The sequence below is a fragment of the Macaca fascicularis genome, chromosome 19, assembly GCF_037993035.2.
Source record: "Macaca fascicularis isolate 582-1 chromosome 19, T2T-MFA8v1.1".
Classification (NCBI taxonomy): Eukaryota; Metazoa; Chordata; class Mammalia; order Primates; family Cercopithecidae; genus Macaca; species Macaca fascicularis.
Window position 1 is genome coordinate 49,772,965 of NC_088393.1, and position 22,295 is coordinate 49,795,259.

Genomic DNA, 22,295 nt, shown 5'->3' on the forward strand with positions numbered 1-22,295 from the left:
TCCTTTTGATGATTCAGTCCAATAAAATTGAGGTTTTTTTTCTTCTTTGTCTTGAATTTCATGAAGGTATCAGCCTGTTCATTAAAATTTTGAAAGTTCTCAGAGAGTCCAGTGGTATGATCTTGAAGTTATCAGAAACTTGTATTCAAGAGTTGTCATCAGAGTCTTTTCCATATATCTTCTGGAAGAAAAAACAATTTTGGACTGTAGCTGATTGTAAATACTTCAAAGAAGAATCAAAGCAGCTGTCCTGGAATGACAAAGATTTAAAATGACTATGGTGAAAAATCTAATGAGATTTTTATTAGGTTTATTATGGTAAAGACACAGCTCACATAGAAATCTAGTAATCTAGTTACTTCTGTGCATATGACACTATGACTGATAACATACTCGATTTCCAGAAATTTCATATAGTTTTTTTAGAATACTCATTTTAAAATTTATTTTTATTTTTGTTATTATATTTTATTTTTGCTTTTGAGACGGAACCTTGCTCTGTCGCCTAGCCTGGAGTGCAGTGGCACGATCTCAGCTCACTGCACGCTCCGACTCCCGGGTTCATGCCATTATCCTGCCTCAGCCTGAAGCGTAGCTGGGACTATAGGCGCCTGCCACCACGCCCGGCTAATTTTGTTTTTATATTTGTAGTAGAGATAGGGTTTCACCTTGTTAGCCGGGATAGTCTTGATCTCCTGACTTCATGATCTACCCGCCTTGGCCTCCCAAAGTGCTGGGATTACAGGTGTGAGCCACCTCGCCCAGCGTAGAATACTCATAGTATTAACATTCCCATAAATATTATTTAGAGAAGGTTTAGCATCACTTATCACTCATTTGAAAATGCTTTATATATATTTTAACATATCAAATAAGGTGGCTTTTCCATTTAGCTTCTGTTTCCCAACTGGATTACTGAGTTCTTGGTGTAGCCCATTAATACTTAGGGGCAAAAAGGTATAGTCTTATGTATGTTGGAAAAGGTCCTTAGGTAATTCCAGTACTTCTAGCTGAAAATCATTGATTTAGCTTTAAGTTCTACCTATTACAACAAGAATTCTCCATCCTCTTTACATGTTTGTAGTGTCAGGGAAGACTTAAAAATTACCAATGCCTGGGTCCCTCTCTAGACCTTTAAACTGGAACTCATGGGTGGGGGTTGAGTATCCACTTTTAAAATGTTTTCCAGTGATTCCAACGTGTGGTTTTATTTCCCATCATATTTCTCTGATTTCTTGTGGCCTTCACTTTTTTCTTTTTGGTATCATGATTATTTTCAGGTCTCATTTCCTGTCCTAGGCTTTATGTCCCCTGGGGTAGGGACCTTGCCTTCTTCATTTCTGTATCTTTTTGGAACACATGAATTGGTCATCAGGAAAAGCTGTCAACCACACATAGGTTGTGCTGTGAGTCTCGGGTTCACAGGTTAATCCTAATTTCTTTGTTCTCCACGAGGTCAGAGATTGCTTGTGATGAAGGGAGTGGTTAAGTCTGTAGTGCAGATGGTGGAGGGGAGTTCACCCTGTTTTTAGGCGTAGCATTGGAACTAAGAGTTTTATATCTATATGGGTGAAAGGGTAGGGTGGTGTAGGAAGACAGTTCTAATTAGGATGGAGGAATTATACTAGGAAATAGAGGTAAAGGAAGTGAGAAGGATTAGTAAATAGAAGAAATGTGAAGTTACCAAATAGGCTAGAGTAGACTCCTGGAGATTCTTGATTAAGTGAATTAACTAGATTTTAGAAAGATAATGAGGCAGTCATTTGCAAGGAACGTTTCAAAGTCTGGAGACAAGAAGTCAAGCAATACTTTGAGAAGTGTTTGAGCTTTGTGGGAATGGAGAGAATTACACTATTGAGAGATGTGAAAAATAATGAAGAGGGTTTCACAATGTGATACTGTGTTTCTCATTTGAATCTGAGAAACAAATGAGCAGAGGCTGGAGATAACTATGTCTAAAAGACAGCGGGGTACAGGGAGCAGGCAGTCGGCCCTGCACAAAAAAGGACAAGAGAGAGGCCATCATACCTACCAGTCTTCCTGAAATACAGAAATGACATCATGGCTGCTATATCGGATTAAGCCCAGGATAGATCTCCTATTCCCGAAGGAGCTGTCATGGAAAGAAAAGAGAAGATGGAATGGAGGTGATGTTATTTTACAGGGGGGAGCCTCAGGAACAAGGATGTAACATGAGGTACTCTATAATTGTTTCTTAAAGGAATACATCATTTCTGTTGGAAAGTTGATGGGAGATGATTATGTTCTTGCAGTTTTTTTCCCCCTCTCACCATGTTTCTAGGTTGGTGATCAGTCCTCTGCCAATTCTCTACTGCACTCAGATAGTTCAGAAAACTTTCAGATGTGAGGAAGGCTGATTGCTACTTTCTGTGTCATTAGAACTTTCTGCCTTTCCACCTTTTCATGGTTGCATCTTTTTCTCAGAGTCTCTGTTGTGGCAGCCATGAATGAGACCCTGCCAGGTCTCATTCATTGGAACTAAGAGTTTTATATCTATATGGATGAAAGGGACCTGATTGACAGAAGGCCCAGGTCAGTGCATTTCAAATTCACCACCTCCTTTGTACAGAAATCTTCCTTCCCACAGGCTCCCAGCAAGAGTGTGAAAGCAAGCCTAGTTCTCTGAGGCTCTCTTTAACTCTAATGAGTGGCTGGTTGGAGGACTCCCTATCAGCCTTGCAAAAAGTCTCTTAGAACTGCATTGTAACCTAAAATTTCTTTCTGTTTCTTTTTCAGAGTAGTCAGCTTTGCATAGCTGTCTGTGGGTTCTCCCACACTACCTTCATGCCTGCCCCACATTCCCTCACAAGTGCCTTCCCTGATAAATTATCTTGTATGTCTAATCCCATCCTGGATTCATGTCAGTTGGTAAAAACTAACATAGCAGGCTTGATTCTTTGCACTTAGCTTTTTTCCTTTCTTTCCCACAAGCAGTCAGTCACCATGTCCTAGTGTTTTATGTGTTACCTCTTTTTCTATATATATATGGAAACAGTTAGCTACTGTTGAGGGGCATGTCCTGTATGCCAGGCCGTGTGCTAAATACTTTACTTGTACCTCATTTAATTCACACAATAATCCTGTTAGGTAGACATTATTTCCATTTTGCCAATGAAAAGACAGAAGCTTAGAGTAGTGTGAAAACTTTCCTGGTGTCATATGGCTAGTAATAGGTGGATCTGACATTTGATTCTAGGACTATTTGACCTCAAGGCTAATGATGATGGAAGTAATATAGCAGCTGACATTGGTTTGTCTGTGTGTGTCATCTTGTTTCACTGACTGCCTTAAACATTTAAAAGAATGGTATGAAGCAAGCTCTCTCATTGCAATTTTCAGGTGAGGAATCAGAGATTCAGAGAAGTTAAGAGTCTTGTGCAAGAAATTTATAACTGTAAACTCTTACATTAAAAAAGAAGAAAGATATCAGATCAACAACCTACATTAATACTTCAGGATATGAAAGAAAAACAAACTAAACCCAAGCACAGTGAATGAAGGAAACAATAAGGATTAGAGTGGACAAAAATAAAATGGAGAATAGAAAAAGAATAGAGGAAATTAATGAAACCAAAAGTTGATTCTTCAAAATGAAATCAACAAAACTGACGACCATTAACTAGACTGACTAAGAAAAAAAGAGAGAAGATTAAAATTACTAAAATCAGACATGAAAATGCAGTCTGACCATGGTGCATCATGCTTTAATCCTAGCACTTTGGGAGGTCACAATGGGAGGATTTCTTGAGGCCAGGTGTTTGGACCAGCATAGGTAACCAGGGGAGACCCTGTCTCTACAAAAACAAAACAAAACAAAACAAAACAAAACCAACGAGCTGGGCATGGTGGCATGCATCTGTAGTCCTAGTATCTTGGGAGGCTTAAGGAGGAGGAGAATTGCTTGAGCCAGGAGGTTGAGGCTGCAGTGAGCCATAATCACACCACTGTATTTCAGCCTGAACTGGCCTACAGAGTGAGAGCCTCTGTTCCAAAAAACAATACAAAACAAAAACAAAAAACAAAAAACAAAAAGAAAATGAAGCAACTACTACCAATTCTAATAAAATAATGATTATGAAAGTACTATAAGTAATTGTATGCCAATAAATTGGATAACCTCGATGAAATAGACAAATTCCTAGAAAAACACAAAAATATGAATAGAACTATAATCAGTAATGAGATTGAATCAATAAAAGCATTTGATGAAATTCAGTATTTTTTCATAATAAAAACATTCTAACTAAGAATAGAAGGAAACCACCACAACATAAAGACAATATGTGAAAAACCCAATGCTAACATCATATGCAACGGAGAAAGACTGAAAGGTTTCCCTGTATGAGCAGGAACAAGACAAGGATGCTGCTTTTGACACTTCTATTCAACGTAGTATTGAAAGGTCTAGTCAGAAAAATTAGGCAAGTATTTAAAAAAAGGTATTCAATTTGGAAGAAAGGAGTTAAATTATTTCTGTTCGCAGATAACTTGAACTTATATGTAGAAAATCCTAAAGGTGGAACAAACCTATTAGAATTAATAAATGAATTCAGTAATGTTGCACAATACAAAATCAACATTCAAACATAAGTCATATTTCAATACACTAACCATGAACAATCTGAAGGGAAATTAAGACAAAAATTTAATTTCTATTAATATCAAAAAGAATAAAATATTTAGGAATAAGTTTAACCAAAGAGGTGAAATGATTATACCTGAAATCCACAAAATATTACTGAAAGAAATTAAAGATGACATCAGTAAATTGAAAGACATTTTATTTTCATGAATTAGAAGACTCAATATTGTCAGGAGGACAATGCTACCCAAAGTGAGCTGCAGATTCAATACAATACCTATCAGAATCTCAGTGTCATTTTTGCAGTAAAAGAAAAATCTGTCCTAAAATTTATATTCAATCTCATGACTCTAAATAGACAAACAACTTTGAAGAGGAAGAATGAAGCTGGAGGACTCACACTTCCTGATTTCAGCATTTACTACAAAGCCCCAGTAACGAATACAGTGTGGTACTGGCATAGAAGAGGACATAGAAATTAATGAAATAGGCCGGGCGCGGTGGCTCAAGCCTGTAATCCCAGCACTTTGGGAGGCCGAGGCGGGCGGATCACAAGGTCAGGAGATGGAGACCACAGTGAAACCCCGTCTCTACTAAAAATACAAAAAATTAGCCGGGCGCGGTGGCGGGCGCCTGTAGTCCCAGCTACTCAGGAGGCTGAGGCAGGAGAATGGCGGGAACCCGGGGACGGAGCTTGCAGTGAGCCGAGATCGCGCCACTGCACTCCAGCCTGGGCAACAGCGTGAGACTCCGTCTCAAAAAAAAAAAAAAAAAAAAAAAAAAGAAATTAATGAAATAGAACAGAGAGCCCAGAAAGAAATACTTGCATATATGGCCGAATGATTTTCATCGAGTGTGCCAAGATCATTCAATGGGGGAAAGGACAGTGTTCTGACGAAATGATATTGGGCAAGCTGTATATCCAAGGGCAAGAATGAGTGGAACCTTTACCTAACACCATATACAAAAATTAACCCACAATAGATCAAAGATCTAAATGTAAGAGCAAAAACTCTACAACTCTTAGAAGAAAACATAGGAGAAAATCTTCATGATATTGGATTTCACAATGATTTCTTGGTTGTAACAACAAAAGCATAGGCAACAAATGAAATGGATAAATTGGATTTCATAAAAATCAAAGCCTTTTATATACCGAATAACATCAAGAGAGCAAAAAGACAACCCAAGAAATGAGAAAAATATTTGCAAATTATGTGTGATAAGAAATTAATTTCCAGAATACATGAAAACTACAAGTCAAAAACAACAAACATTCAATAACCCAATTAAAAAATGAACAAAGGATTAAAATAGTTTTCTCCAACGAGGATATACAAATATATAATAAGTCCATGCAAAGTTCCTCAGCGTCACGAATACTTAGAGATATGCAAATCAAAACCACTATGTGACACCACCTCACACATTTTAGGATGGCTTTGATAAACAACAATGACAGCAACACAAAGCAACAAGTGTTTTCAAATAGGTGGAAAAATTGGAGCTCTAGTGCATTGCTGGTGGGAATGGGAAATGTTATAGCCACTGTAAAAGATGGTGTGGCTGTTTCTCAAAAAATTAAACAATAAATTACCATTTGATCCAGCAATTCCACTTCTGGACATGCTCCATATAGAATTGAAGGAAATTTGAACAAATATTTGCACATTGATGTTCAGAGAAGCATTACCCACAGTAGCCAAAAAATGGAAACAACGGAAAAGTCCATTGAAAGATAAGTGGGTAAGCAAATGAGGTATGTCTATACATCGAAATATTATTCAACCATAAAAAGGAATAAAATTCCAATACATCGTGCAAAAAGGATGAACTTTCAAGATATTATGCTAACTGAAATAAGTCAGACACAAAAGGATAATAAATATATAATTCCATTTATAAAAGATAGAATAGCCAGTTACATAGAGACAGAAAGTAGAATGCTGGGTTCTAAGGGTTATGGGGAGAAGGAGTGAGAGTTACTGTTTATTGGGTACAGAGGTTTAATATGGTAAAAGGAAAAAGTTCTGGAAATGGATAGTGTGATGGTTACACAACACTAAATTGCACGCTTAGAAATAGTTAATGATAAGTCTTATATTAGATACATATGAAGTGTTCAGTAGTCTTACCCTCTCTATAAATATACACTTTTTGGCATTGCCCCTTTCCTGCCATGCAGAGCCCCAGAGGTGAATCTCCCTATTTCTCCAAGTGTGCATCACTCACTGTCCTCTGTGCTGTGTCCCACGTGCTATGCCCACAACCTCATACAGCCGGTGATTTCAGAGCCAGGACACAGCTCAAGAGTCTGCCCCAAGGCTCCCTCTCTTCTTATTTCCCTGCAGCCTAGGCTTCACTTCAACTGGCAGCTCGATTTATCCGAATTCAGGACAGGCCACCAGGCCTCTTTCTCCATCATGCTGGTCCCACCCCAGGTGGAGTCAGGCAGGGCGTCACCAGAGGAGCCCGGAGCAAAGCAGGGAGCAGTCTGAGTTGCTCCTCCCTCATGCAAGGGCCTTCCTCCTCTCATTTGGAGGAAAATTGTGAGCTTGTTTCAAAGCCTCAGATGTTCCTTTTAGCTCAGGGAGTAGGTAAAAGAAAACAAAGATGTGGCAGAAAGGGATGTGTCGGTGACAGCGAGAAGCAACTTGATCTTGAGGACTCTCCTTCTTGTCCCTCTGTGAAGCCTCTTCCACCACTTAGGGCTCAGGGCTGACAAAGCCCCCTCCCAACCTTTCTCAGGCTGGACACAAGGTCAACCATGAGAAAACAGTAAAACAAGGAGAAGATAGTCTGTAGAGACAAATTGGGAGGGTTCAGGAGAATTTAGGATTTGCTTCCGCCCATGGGACACAGGCTGGGAATAAAAATGTTTTCCTGACTCTTCTCTGAAAGCCAGATAGACTCCACCTAAAACCCTATTGCCAATGATGCAGGATCCACTTACCAGAGACTTTGATTTTCTTGAATGTGGAAATTTCCCTGCCAGTGGCTGAGTTACGAGCAGAGCAACCATAGAGCCCGCTATGCTCTGTAGTAATTTGGAGGATAGAGAGCTTATGTCCTGATTGCTGAAGCTTCCCATCAATCGTCCAAGAATACTCTGCTGGTGGGTTAGAGTCCGCGAAGCAGTACAAGTAGAGGTTTTCTCCTGAATGGTAATAGGTGAACGGAGGGAAAATGCTGGGGAAGTCTGGACCATCTGGAGTAAAGAGAATAAAGCCACTGGTGATGTCATCCGAGGGAAGGGGATGCTCCTGGTCTCTTAAAGGGATACAGTGTCACTCTGAGCCAAGACACACCCTCAAGTCCCAGCCAAACCCCCTCTCTGTTCACTGAGATGAGGCCTAAGGTTCTCAGGCTTAGACCCATCACAGGCTGTAGACCCCAAGTCTCCCATGACAGGAGCATCCCCTCCCCTTATATTCTTGGTTAAGGCTGTGCCTACCCAGGTTTTCCCAGGGCAGGGAGTCATGGCCAGCTCAGGTGTCCAGAAATAAAAGTGTCTGTACTTGGACCTGAGAGAGACTGAGATGCCTGGCCTCTGGTCGTTTGTATTTAAGCTCGTGACCTGGCCACAAAGGTACTCACAGAGAACATTCAGGGTGACAGGGTCACTGAAGATGCTACCAAATCGGTCCCGTATTTCACATTCATAGGGTCCTGTGTCATTTCTTGTGACATTGGCTAGAATGAGGATCCTGTTTTCACCGGGTTGCTTTAGCCTGGAACTGACCGGGAGGCTCTGACCATTTACCCACCACACATAGGTATGGTTCTGAGTCTTAGGTTCACAGGTTAAGGCTACAACATTCTTATTCTCCATGGGGTTGAAGTTGTTGCTGGTGATGTAGGGCTTGGGCAGCACCGCTGTGTGGATAACAGAGAGAAGATTGTCCTGTGTGGCACCTTTGATTCCTCCACAGACATCCTTCAATCAGAGTTGGCATCTCCCACCTCTCAGCCCTCCTGAGTCCTTGAAAGTCAACAGCTGGCGCGTGTGTCAGGAGACAGATGCATGATGACCTAAGGGCTCAAAGACTGTGAGGCCACCTGCTCTGTCTTAGGGAAGCACAGACTTTCTCAAGTGTGAATTGAGCAGCAGTGTTGGGTCATGGACAGACACGTGAGTGGGAGTCACAGCCCCTGGTACCCCTCCCAGTCCCTCTGTAATCAACTGACTCGCTGGCTCACCTTGGGTTCCTTACCTGGAATGTGTAACTGCTGGATCTCTTCCAAATTCCATCCTACTTTGCCCCGCTAGATGTGATTTCTCTGCAGCTTCCATTTCCAAGGACATTCTAGAGATGAGTAATAATGGGACTTCCCATTGTCCCGAAACCCTGAAGATACTGAGCAGCCTGGCCTGGGACTGGATGTTTCAGCAGAAATAAGACAGGGGAGACCAGAGTCAAGCCTGGAGGTCAGTTCAGTCATCAGGCAGTGGAGGCACAAGGTGGGGCAGTTTTCTACAGGTGTTTCATGATGACTTACTTGAGCCAGTGACCTCCAAAGATAGAGCAGAGTGCGAGGAATGATCTAGAAAGAGTGAAGGGGACAGGCAAGAGCTGGTGCCTTTGGAGTAGAACCATGTTCCCTGTTCTGGGTTCTTTAAGTTTTCCCTCCTTCTGCAGAGGACAGGTGAGGACTATGTGGATCTTTCCAGAAATACATGTGGATATTTGCAAATACAGAACTGACTGGTGGAAAGGGTGGCAATGAACTGCTGGAAATCTGGTCCTCATGGACCATGTGTGTTTGATGGATATGAGAGAAATTTGGGGAGAAGTTTTGCAAATATTTTCTTCCATTGGACACTCTACTCTCTGATTCCATGAGTTTGACTACTCTAGGGACTTCATGGAAGTGGATTCCAGAGTGAATTTGAGAAGAGACTGCTGGTTTTCAGAAACTGGGAGTGGGGAGAATTAGACGTTGTTCATGTGTATGCAGTTTCAGTTATGCAAGACCGGGAGGTTCTAGAGATCTGCTGTACAGTTTGATGCCTACAGTTCACACAGATTGAGTGTTTCTTATGCATAAGACTTAGGACAAAAAATGATTTTTTTGATTCTGAAATATTTTTCATATACTTACTAGTTGAGCATCCCAAATCTGAAAGATTCAAAATCTAAAATGCTCCAGTGAGCATTTCTTTTCAGCATCAGATTAGTACACAAAAGTGGGAGGTGATAAGCCAAATATATTCTTGCCCCCCCTTTTTTTTTTCTCACACCACATTTCTAGCTTGGTGATTAGTTTTTGGTCAATTCCATACTGGCCATGCTGCACTAGTATATTTTTGAAGGCTTTGGGATGTGAGAAAGGCTGATTGCTATTTTCTACATCATCAAATCTTTCCACCTTTTCATGGTTGCATCTTTTTCTCAGTGTCTCTGTCATGGCAGTCATTAATAAGAGCCTGTCAGGTGAGATTTAGGACAGATTTTTGCAATTGTGCAAAAAATGTTACTGGGATTCTGGTAGGGGTTGCATTGAATGTGCAGATCACTTTGGGTAGTATTGTCTTCCTAACAATATTGATTCTTCCAATCCATGGAAATGAAATGTATTTCCATATATTGATGTCATCTTTCAGTAATGTTTTGGAGTTTTCAGGGTATAACCCTTTGACTTTTGGGTTAAACTTATTCCAATATATTTTATTCCTTTTGATGTTAATGTAAATTGAAATTCTTTTCTTAATTTCCTTTCACATTGTTCATTGTTAGTATGCAGTCTAAAGAATGATCTAGAAAGAGCAAAGCGACAGGCAAGAGCCGGCGGTTTTGGAGCAGAAACATATTCCCTGTCCTGGGTTTTTGATTTTCCCTCTCCCTTTGCAGAGGGAAGATGGCTCTTTTCTGACAGCCAGAATAACCAGATAGACTTCACTGGAAAACATATTGCCAGTGCTCCAGGGATCCACTTACCAGGGACTATGATCCTCTTGATTATGAGATTTGTTCCACCAGTGACTGAGTTATGGATGAAACAGACATAGACCCCTGTATATGTTTTAGTGATTTGGGGGATAAAGAACACTTGTGCTGATTGCTGGAACTTCCCATCAATTAGCCAAGAATGCTCTGCCAGAGAGTCTGTGAGACAGGAGAGCTTGAAAAGTTCCCCTGTATGGTAATAGGTGTATGAATAAGAAAAGGTGGGGGCATCCAGGCCATCTGGAGCAAAGAGAATAAAGGCACAGCTGATGTTGTCAGAGGGAAGGGAAAATCCTGGTCTATGGAAGGGCCACAGTGACCCTATGAGCTAAGTCACAACACTGAAGTCCCAGCCAAATCCCTGCTGTGTTCACTGATCTGGAGCCTGAGACATTCCCCTGTTTCTCCCATCATAAGCTGTGGACCCTGAGTCTCCCATGACAGGAGCAGCCTCTTCTCTCCCATTGTTGATCAAGCCTAAGCCTACTCTTAGTAGTCATGGCCAGTTTTGATGTCCAGGGGTAAAGGTCTTTGTACTTGCACCTGAGAGGGACTGAGAGGCCTGGCCTCTGGCCATGTGTATTTGGGATGGCAGCCTGACACACAGAGGAACAGAAAATACTCACGGAGGAGATTCAGGGTGACTGGGTCACTGCGGCTGGAACTCACTGGGTTCTTCATTTCACATTCATAGGGTCCTGCAGTATCGTTTGTAACACCAGATATAATGAGGGTCCTGTTGTTTTTGGACAGCTTCAACTTGTGACTGATAGGGAGACTCTGACCACTTATCCACCACAGGTAGCTTACATCCCGAGTGTGAGGATCACAGGTTAAGATGACAGTCTCCACGGCCTCCCTGGGGCTTAAGTTGCTGCTGGAGATGTAGGGCTTTGGAGTCTCCACTATGCAGATAACAGAGAGAAGATTGCCCTGTATGGCACCTTTGATTCCTCCAAAGACATTTTTAAATCGGAGATGGCATTTCCCACCTCTCAGCGCACCCCACTCCTTAAAAGCCCATGGCAGATGTGTGTGTGTTACAAGACAGATGCATGGCAATCTGAGGGCTCAGAGATTGTGAGGCTACCTGCTTCATGTGTGAGAAGCACAGACTTTCTCAAATGTGTATTGAGCAGCAGCATTGGGTCATGGCAAGATACAGGACCAGCAGTCACAGCCCCTGGTGACTCTGAGTCCCTCCCACTCCAACTGCCTGCCTGGTCACCCTGTGGTCCTCACCTGGAGCATGTGGTGCTGGAATCATCTTAGTTTCAGTCTTACTTTGCCCCCCAAGGTATGTTTTCTCTGCAGCTTCCCTTTCCAAGGACATCCTAGATATAGATGATGGAACTTCCCATTGTCCTTAAGCCCTTTGAGTACTGTGAAGCCTGGCCTGGGACTGCGTACTTCAGTAGAAATAACACTGGGGAGACCAGAGTCAAGCTTGGAGGTCAGTTCAGTCATCAGGTAGTGGAGCCACAAGGTGGGGCAGTTTTCCCAGCTGTCTCATAGTGACTGACTTTAGCCAGTGACCTCTAAAGATAGAGCAGAGTCCAAGGAATGACCTACAAAGAGTGAAGGGGACAGGCAAGAGCTGATAACTTTGGACCAAGACCATGTTCTCTGTTCTGGGTCCATGATGTTCCCTTCCCCCTGTAGAGGGCAGGTGAGGACCATGTGGATCTTTCTAGAAATACATGTGGATGTTTGCAAATGCAGAACTGACTGATGGAGAGGGCAAACATGAACTGATGATGGAAGTCTGGCCCTCATGGACCATTTGTGTTTGGTGACTATTAGACCAATATTTGGGAAGAAGTCTTGCAGATACTTTCCCTCATTAGACATTTCTACTCTCTGATTATATGAGTTTGACTACTCTATGTACCAAATAGCAGTGGATTCCAGAGTGAGTAAGAGAGTAGAATAGTAGTTTCCAGGAGCTGGGGTCGGGGAAATAGGGCATTGTTCTGTGGGTGTGCAGTTTCAGTTATGCAGGATGAGGAGGTTCTAGAGATCTCCTGTACAGCTTCATGCCTATAGTTCATGCAGATAAAATGTTCCTTATGCAGAAAGCTTAAAACCAAGTGTTTTGGATTTCTAACTTTCTTTTTATTTTGGAATATTTGCAATAGATGTAATGGTTTAGCATCCCAAATCTGAAAAATTTAAAATCCAAAATGCTCCAGTGAGCACTTCTTTTTAGCACCACATCAGTGGTCAGAAGTGTTGGATTTTGGGGCATTTCAGATTTTGGATTTCTGCATTCGGGATGCTCAATTTGTGATACTGTAATTTTCCCATAAAATGTCAGGAGTTTAGACCTCATGTTATGTTTTGACTCTAGTAACAAAACATTAAAATGTTTGGAGGAAACATTAAAATGTTGTCATAAGTGGAAATTTTTACTGATGGTCCAAACATCTAAGATCAATTGCTGGTAGTAGTATTTCTCTTGATACCCAATTAAGGTTTAGGTGTGGGGTGAATTCCAGCAGGATCACATTATGCTCAAAAAAGATGCCAAACGTGATTTGAAATTAGCAAGTCCTTAAGTAGAGAGAGTCCCGTTAAAAGGACAGAACTGGCCAGTGTGTCTATTACATAAAGGGAGGAATGATGCCGAATTAAAAGAAGGGATGTGTGTTATGTTAGTAAATATAAAAAGAGTTCCCTGTTTCTAATTTCCATGCAGTTTGGAAAAATGGGGAGGAGCCCAAAACAGATATGTGAAATTCTTTCTTCATTTTCTCCCAGTCTCAGGAAATACAACTAGATTTTCAGTTTGTGTGAATTAGGAAGAGTCTAAGTGACATGCCAACGGCTCATGTGTCCCCCACACGAAGAATCCCAACTTGTGAATATGGCATCATCATCAGGAAACAATCGTATGTGGCACAGGCAGTAAAATCATCAGATAGCACACACCTGGCCAACTTCAACAGGTCCCCGAAACCACCAGTATTCCCATTATGTGTATGTTACAGCCTTGGTAGTTGTCCCGCAACTACAAAATTGAAAAATTGCTATTGTCAATAAAGAATGTTAAATATGAAGTTGAATTTGTTGTTCAACTTTTTTTCCCCACACTCTTTTTGAACTTTCCTGTTTCATTTTTGGAAGTTTCTATTGACACATCCTCAAGCTAAAAGATTCTTTCCTCAGCTGTGTGCAATCCACCAGTAATCATCTAAAGCATTCTACATTTCTCTAACAGCCCCTTTTTTCTTTTTTTTTTATCTGAGACGGAGTCTTGTTCTGTTGCCCAAGCTGGAGTTCAGTGGCACGACCGTGGCTCAAGCAAGCTCTGCCTCCTGGGTTCATGCCATTCTCTTTCCTCAGTCTCCCAAGTAGCTGGGACTACAGGTGCCCGTCACCACGCCTGGCTAATTTGTTTGTATTTTTAGTAGAGACGGGGTTTCACCATGTTAGCCAGGATGGTCTCAATCTCCTGACCTCGTGATCCACCCATCTCAGCCTTCCAAAGTTCAGGGATTACAGGCGTGAGCCACTGTGACTGGCCATCTCTGAGGGATTTTAATGAGTTGTTGACTTTTGAGTTTGTTCAGCTTTTTACTTACTGTTAGAACCGAGTGACAAATTTCAAGTTTGTTATATGCCTGACAGGAAACCAGAAGTCTCTAGGAAGTGACTGGAGAATGTGAGCTCCACAGTAGGTTGAGGATGGAGTCACAAGTGAAATGGGTGAAATCAGTCCATGGGCTTTGGAGACTGCAGACCTGTCCAGCCTTTGACACCCTGGTGAGTCAGTGCAAAGATTACAACAATGACAGCAAACTAGCATGGCTGACTCCATCTGGCATCTAGTCTCAGGCTGGCTGTCCTCACTCATTCCTGGACATAGGCCAGGCTAACCATGGGTGGAATGTAGTTTATGGTTTAACTTTGAAGCAAGAATGATAATAGTTCCTCCATAACACTAATACCCTTCTTTTGCCCAGGGATTGCCTTTGTAAAACTGGTGAAAGACCATGAGACTAAGATTATAGGAGGAAACTGAATTCTGCTAAAATGTAGGCATAGTTTCTATAATCCCTTACTCCTCAAATGTCATTTGGCCAGAGTTTACAAAACTTGTAACTAATTGCTCCTATAGATAACATCACTATTGTAGAACCTGAGATTGGTCTTTTGAGATGTTTCTCATTCTTTGCATTCTGGCAACAGGCTGATCTCATTCATACCCATGACTAATGGCTCAGCCAGTCTCGTGGTCCCCACCTAGAGGTGAATTCAAGCACAAACAGATCATTTCCCTCCACCCCCATGATTCCATCCCCCAAACAATCAGCAGTACCCATTTTTTAGTCCTGTGCCCCTGAAACTATCCTTGAAAATCTCTAACCCCTGATCCACTAGGGAGGCTGATTTGAGTAATAATAGAACAGTCAGCCTAGTTAGAGGGAGTGTCTGGGGAAGGCCTAGGAGTGGAGGAAGAAGCTGTGCAGGGCAGGGCTTGCCAGTTAGAATGAAGTGGGAGGAAGATGAGGGACACAGAGAAGCAGAGAGAGGCAGAGACAGCCTGGCAGTGAACAATGGGGGCTACAGTGACTTCAGAGACCCCAGGGGCCAGGTGACCCCATTTCCACAGTCCAGGACCAGGGAGCCCTGAAAATCCTCCCGTGCCCAAAGAGCTTCAGAGTTACATGAGATGTGGTGTCTTTAGGAGCAAGAGGTAGTGGGGGGATGAAACATGAGTGTCAGCGTCTGAAGGACAAGAAACAGGTGTGGCTAGACCTCCTAGGGTGCTGCATCTGAGGTCCACTCTGTAAAGCAGTTATGGACCATTCATTTCTTCATTCAATTCCTTCATTTGTTATGCGAGAGCTCCTGAGTGTGTGTCTCTCACTGGGCCTGTGCTGGTGCGGGGTGTGAGTGGGGAAAGAAAACAAGATTCTCTCCTTTATCCTGTCATGCCAGTGACATGGACACTTTGGGAAACAGGATTTCAGGTTCAGTGATAGGGGTTAAGATCTGAGGGGGAGGCCTGGACATTTTTTGCACTGACTCTGACAGTTGAGACAGGTGATTTAATTCTGGAGAACAGACTAATCAGCTGACCATTTGCTCTCACTCCTCTGAGGTTTGAATGCCTAAGAAGAGACGATTTGAGACAATAATTGACTATGGGGTCCTTGGAACCCAATAAGCCCTCACTTCTGGTGGAGGAGAGGATGGGCCTGTGGCTGCAGACAGACCTCATGTGACCCTGATCTGCCTTTTGTGTTTGTGTGACTCTGGTTCAGTGACGGTGCCTTCCTGTGCCTCAGTTTTCTCTCAGTCAAATAAGCTAAATGGCAAATGGACTGTGGCTTTTCATGCTATCTGTGAATAAATTGTAAATTCTTCACAGTCACCTGACCTAATGTTTGGCACAGTGGAGGTGTTCACACAAACAGCATTTATTATTATTCACTTCCATGAGGGAGCAGCTTTAGGTCAGATCCCTGTGGACAAGCTGCTGCCAGGTACATTTTCTCTCTTCTGTTTCTGCTTCCGGGGACATTAGAGTTTCTCTGGAGTGTCCTAAGCCTTGCAAGACAGTTGGCTGATGGCCTACAAAGCTTGTCTTTCTGTCCTCTTCACTCTGAGTGTCAGGTGAAGAAAGCTCTGTCCTTGCCTAGATGAGCCTCTGAGAGCTGAGCCCTGGCAGTGAGCAGCTCCAGGAGACACAGTCCTCAGACAGCTGGTGAATCCTTGGTCCCAGTAAGCCCTGCCACAACCGAGCCCTGGCACAGGCTCCTCAGCTTTATCTGGAGTAAGGATTAAGGGACAGGGGTCTGGGGTTGAATCTTCTAGAGCTGAGCTTCTTTGAGAGTATCTTTGCCCCTTAGGCAAAGCCCTACTCAGTTCTCCAGGGTGTTTCTCAGGGTAAGGTTTATGAAGAGGGCATGAGGTGCTTGGCTGAGGCTGATCTCCTCGTGCTGAGCACCCCCCATCAGACTGTCCTTCTTGTGCAACAAGTGTCTGCAGGGTCTGGAGGCAGGAAAGGAATTCTGATCTGTTGAAGTTTGTCTCCTCTGTGTGTGTCCTGCACTAAATACCAAAACCCCAACATGGGACATAATGCAGAGAGGGACAAAGGCACAGTCCAGGCCTGACAATCCTGTATGTGCAAAGTAGAAGTGACCCCCGCCCCCCAACACCCAGGGATCATGTGGAATCACTCACGATATAAGGTGAAATGTGCAGTTTCTCCTTCAGTCCTGTCACCTCGCTTTATGATTTGTATGGTATAGGATCCTGTGTCCTTCTGGGTGACATTCTGGATCAGTAGGGATGCATTGGAATATACTGTTTCTCGTCCACTGTATGCAGGCCCAGCTATAACTGTTTCAGTATCTTTTACATATGATGTAACGTAAAGGTGGAAGTCCGTTTTTTGCCCTTTGTACCAGATGTAGCCAGTAAGATTCTGGGGCAAATTGTGGACAAGTAGAAGAACATCTTTCCCCTCGGAAACTTTGGTTGGCTGGGCTTCAATTGTGACTTGAGCAGTGGTGGGCGCGTTCCAGAAGATTAAAAGTGATGCTAGGAGGTGGAGAGAGCATCAGTCAATATTGAGACCTATGTATGGGGGTGAAAACATTGGGCCCTGGGTCCTGAGAAGATCTCTTCAATCATCAGCCTTGAAGATACACACACACACATACAAACACACACACACACCCCAGTAGGACAGTAGGACACACACATACACCCCTTTTGTGTGTGTGTGTGTTTGTGTGTGTGTGTCCTACTGTCCTACTGGGTGAAGGTCAGCAGCATGATCCCCGTTCCTTCAACCCTTCTGACCTTGGCAGTTTTCTGTTTGGAATCCTCTTCCCCAGGGATCTTCACGGCTCCCTGCACACCACCCTCAGGTCCTGCTCACATCAGGGCATCCTTAGACTTCTTTCCTGACACCTCCTTCAGAGACCCTGGGTCTTCCCTTTCTGACCTTTCCCTGCTCTGCTCCCTCCGGAGCTCTTGTCAACACTTGACCTCACATTCTAGATCTCTTTGCATATTTGTCTTCCTTCCCATGACAGAGTGAGCTCCATGAGGACAGGGACTTTTGTGATCTTGGTTGTACCCCAGTGTCTGAGACAGGCTGCAGACTTCTGTAGATTTGAAGGTTCCCAGGGCCCTCCATGCCTGGGTTGTTTCTTTTATTCTTTCCCCAATTGTTGAGGTTTTTTGCTGAGGACAGTGTTTCATGCCCCGCTTATATTTTCATTTGAAGTGTCATCTGATAATAGTTATTATTGTCATTTTTCAAAATGTGGTGTCCAGTGATGATTAACCAGGAAAACAGAACACTTGAGATTTTCCTACCTCTTACCAATTCCGGTTCAATGTGATTTTCCTGTTTTGACCCATGTCCCTCTCTGGTGTATTTTCCCCTATCCAGACTCCAACAGAGCCTTCTTTTCTGTTTTTTTGTTTTTCTTTCTTCTTCTTTTTTTTTTTTTTGAGATGGAATCTTGTACTGTCACCCAGGCTGGCATGAAGTATCGAGATCTTGGCTCACTGCAACCTCTGCCTCCCAGGTTCATGCAAATCTCTTGCCTAAGCCTTCCGAGTAGCTAGGATTACAGGAGTACACCACCACAGCTGGTTAATTTTTTGTATTTTTCATAGAGACAGGGCTTCACTGTGTTGACCAGACTGGTCTTGAACTCCTGACCTCATGATCCGCCCACCTCAGCCTCCCAAAGTGCTGGCTTCTTTTATTTCTTAGAACCCCATCCTCTCCAGGAAACCCCATCCAATCATTCTGCTTCCTCCTCCTGTCCTCTCCCAGGAAGTTCTCTCCTCACCTGTGAGCAGGAGCTCCTTCCAGGTGATGTGCAGTGTGCAGCGAGGGGCTGAGAGGGGCCCCATGGCTTGTGCCGCCTGCGTGTTCTCTCTGGAGATGAGCCTGAGATCCAGAAACTTTCTGAGCACGGCTGTCAGCTGTGCTGTCCTTCCTCCTTCTGTGCTGAGCCTCTTCCTGGGGCAGGTGCACTTCTCAGGCTCATGGGCGGGGTCTGTGCCCAGGACACTTCTCTTTCCCTTCCCCTCTCAGTCCTGCCTCCTTGTCCCTCCTTCTCTTTTTCCTTTTGTCTGTGTGTCAGGTACCTGGGAATTGTGGAGGCCTCTGTCTGTTTCAGCAGTGATTCTGTCACCAAACCTCAACACACACTGTGTGCAGAAACATAAACACACACACAAAAGAGACACACGCAGACACACACATACCCTGTAGGTTGGGCAAGCACAGTCCTGGGCCTCAGCCTCCAGCTGTCCCCATGGGTCTGGGTCGGGTGCACATTCACGCCCTTTGCCTTCTTTCCTCCCCATCTGGCTCTCCCCTTCAGTGCAGGAGGCTGGAGCTGCACCAGGTCCCTGTCACAGGGACACCCCATTGTGCTGTGGGTGAGTTGTGTGTTGGCTGATGACAGGAACCCTTCCTTTCTCTAATTGTGTCTAGCTTGGCTGCAGCTGCCAAGGATGAACATTCAGGACCTGGGTGTCCCAGAGGAAAGTGTCCTTCCTGGAGGCGTGCAGGGTGAATCTCTCATGTCTCTTGGGAGGAGAGGCCTGTGCTGGTTGCTCAGTGGGGGCTGTGAGTTCCATGGTTAAAGGACAGTTTTAGTCACTCTATTGCTCCCTGGAGACTGGTGGCTGAGCTGGGGCTCAGGGTTTCTCATTTCTTCCTGACCATTTTTGGTGTCGTCTCGTCTCTCCCCATCTGAGTGTCCTGTAATTACCACACGTTCCCCATGGTGGTGCAGGAGGAAGTGGGGAGTTACCCAGGAACCCCGTGGAACATGGCTCGTTGAGACGCAGGAAGGGGAGCCTGGGACAGAACAGGGGTTCAGAGCTGGAGAGATTCATCCCAACTTACTCCGTGGTCATGATGGGCTCAGCCCTCCATGTGCTGACATACCCAGGGGTCTGTCCTGAGGGTTTTGACATAGCCAAGCTGCTCTCTGTAAAGAAGGAACAGGCAGTCGCCAGAGATCCTGTTTAGAGGGACATTGCTCACCCCTGAGAGGGTGGCTGGGTGTGAGTTGTGTACTGGGAGCAAAGAGCAATAATACCTCCTTCTCCCAGCAGGGACACAGGAGACGTCTGTCTTCCCAAGGGACAGCCGGGGGTAGGAGGCCACATCCTGGATGGTGCCTGTGCGTGACCATCACACGCGCTCTGCGCCCCACGGGGTGCAGCGGGCAGACAGGTCACAGGGTGCCTGACTGATTCCCAGGGAGGCTGTGGGTCCTCAGGCAGCCGCTGTTCTGTATCAGCGCTAGGGTTGGCCTGGGATGCCCCAGAGAACAGGACAGTTGGAGCACGGGCGGGCGTTTAGGGAGCAGTGACAGAAAGAGTTGATGAGGATGGAGGGAGGTCACGAGGGGAAAGCGCCCAGTGTGGCGTCGTGTGCACCAGCGCTGCAATGGGAGATGTCTTTTTAGCTGATCCCAGGGAAGGAGCAGGTGTGTGGGGCAGGAGCTGCCTGCAGAGGGAGTGGTGTTAGGTTGGCGGCTACCAGGTCAGGGAGGAGCTGACAAAGTCCGTGTTGGGAGCATGGAGGGCCCTGAGGACTTGGGCCTAGGTGACCCTGGTGAGGGTGGACTCTTCTCCGCTTTGGGTTCTGCTGAGGGAGGTCGGCATCCCCTGGGAAGGCTCCAGGCTGGGAGGGACTCTGCCGCCCTCTGGTGGACTGGAAGGGAAGTGTGGGTGGCCGAAGTCCCAGGCCAGGCTGCGTGTTTTATTCCACAAGGATCTGCACATTTCACATGAGGTCACCCATATGTTATGTTACAGCTCCATCACCTTCCAGCCCCGTGAGTCCCAGTCTCTGTGACTCTACGTTCACTGTTCTCCTGCTTTCACAATCGGATGTCCCAAAGGCAGATTTTCGTCACCTTCTGTGAGTTTGTGTTTCTAGGCGGCACTGTGTATGCCCTGGGGGCAGTGATGTCTGGGGCTGAGCACTGCACATGGGCTTTGGAGCAGAAGAGGGAGCAGCAGGGCAGGAGGATCAATGGAAGGGGAGCAGGGACTTACAGTTTCATGTTGTGGTTGTATCACTGTAGCCTCACATGCCATCCATAGCCTGACATCGAGGCTGCCCTATGGGACCTGTGCTGGTTGAGCCCCTGCTGGAGCTCTTGTTTTGGGACCTCTGGTTCTGCTGGGCACAGGAGCTTTTGAAGGGGTGGCCTGCCCCTCCACACCTGTGGGCGTTTCTCGTTAGGTGGAACGAGAGACTTGAGAAAAGAAATGAGACACAGAGATGAAGTATAGCGAAAGAAAAAGTGGGCCCAGGGGACTGGCACTCAGTATACAGAGGACCCGCGGTGGCACTGGTCTCTGAGTTCCCTTAGTATTTATTGATTATTATCTTTACCATCTTAGAAAAAGGGATGTAGCAGGATAATAGGATTATTGTAGGGAGAGGGTCAGCAGTAAGACGTGTGAATAAAGATCTCTGTGACATAAGTTTAAGGAAAAGTTCTGTGCCTTGATATGCATATGTAAACATCTCCATAAACCTTTTTAGTGCATAAAGAGCAGCATTGCGCTAGCAAGTCCCACCTTTCGCCCTAAGGCCGTTTTCTCCTTTCTCAGTAAACAGAACATACAATCGGGTTTTACACCGAGATGTTCCATTGCCCAGGGATGGGCAGGAGACAGATGCTTTTCTCTATCTCAAGCGCCAACAACCGCCAAGAGGCCTTCTTCCCTCTTAACACTAGTCTTCCTCAGCTCAGACCCTTCACGGGTGTTAGGCTGGGTGACGATCAGGTCTTTCTCTTCCCACGAAGCCATATTTCAGACTATCACATGGGGAGAAATCTTGGACAATACCTAGCTTTCCTAGGCAGACGTTCCTGCAACCTTTGGCAGTGTACATGTCCCTGGGTACTTGAGATTAAGAGAATGGTGATGACTTTTAACCAGCATACTGCCTTCAGGCACTTGTTTAACAAAGCACATCCTGCATAGCCCCAAATCCCTTAAACCTTGAGTCACCATAGCACATGTCTCTTGCAAGGACAAGGTTGGAGATAGGATCACAGCATCTCAAATACAGAACAAAGTGGAGTCTCTTATGTCTACTTCTTTCTATATAGACACAGTAACAGTCTGATCTTTCTTTTCCCCACAGCTTCCAGTTAACTTGATTGAAAAACTGATACGATTCATGGAAAACACTGGGTCAGATGATATATTCATGGGCTTCAGCTGCCATAACAAACACCTTAGCCGGGGTGAATTAAATAATAGAAATTGATTTTTCACAGTTCTGTGAATAATTTGCTATTTTAATCACTTTAAAATGTGCACTCAAGTGGAATTAACTACATGCAGAGTGTTCAGTTACCATCACCACTATTTTTCCTAGAAAATTGTTATCATTTTAAACTGAAACTTTGTATCTTTTAAAAAATAATAACTCCCTGTATTTTCCACCCTAGACCTTGATCACCTCTACTCTGTCTCTATGAATTTGCCTATTCTTGATGTTTCATATAAATGGAATTATACATATATGCTATTTTGTTTCTGACATATTTCACTTAGCATAAGATTTCCAAAGTCCATACATGTTCCAGCGGATGTCAGAGCTTCATTCCTCTTTATGGCAGATTAACATTCAGTTGTATGTGTGACCACATCTGTTTATTCATGTGTTGATGAACACTTGGATTGTTTTCATATTTTATCTTTTGTGAGTAATGCTGCAA

The 22,295-nt window shown here is 44.3% G+C and overlaps 1 long non-coding RNA gene and 1 pseudogene across 1 annotated transcript; one reads left to right on the plus strand and one right to left on the minus strand.

Moving 5' to 3' along the window:
• Nucleotides 1-1,260: 1,260 nt before the first annotated feature.
• LOC102137199 (pregnancy-specific beta-1-glycoprotein 3-like) lies at nucleotides 1,261-18,540 on the minus strand (annotated as a pseudogene).
• Nucleotides 2,083-6,630, plus strand: LOC135968326 (uncharacterized). Its single transcript, XR_010582994.2, has 2 exons — nucleotides 2,083-5,093; nucleotides 5,403-6,630. It is a non-coding gene; the product is annotated as an uncharacterized lncRNA (long non-coding RNA).
• Nucleotides 18,541-22,295: the final 3,755 nt, after the last annotated feature.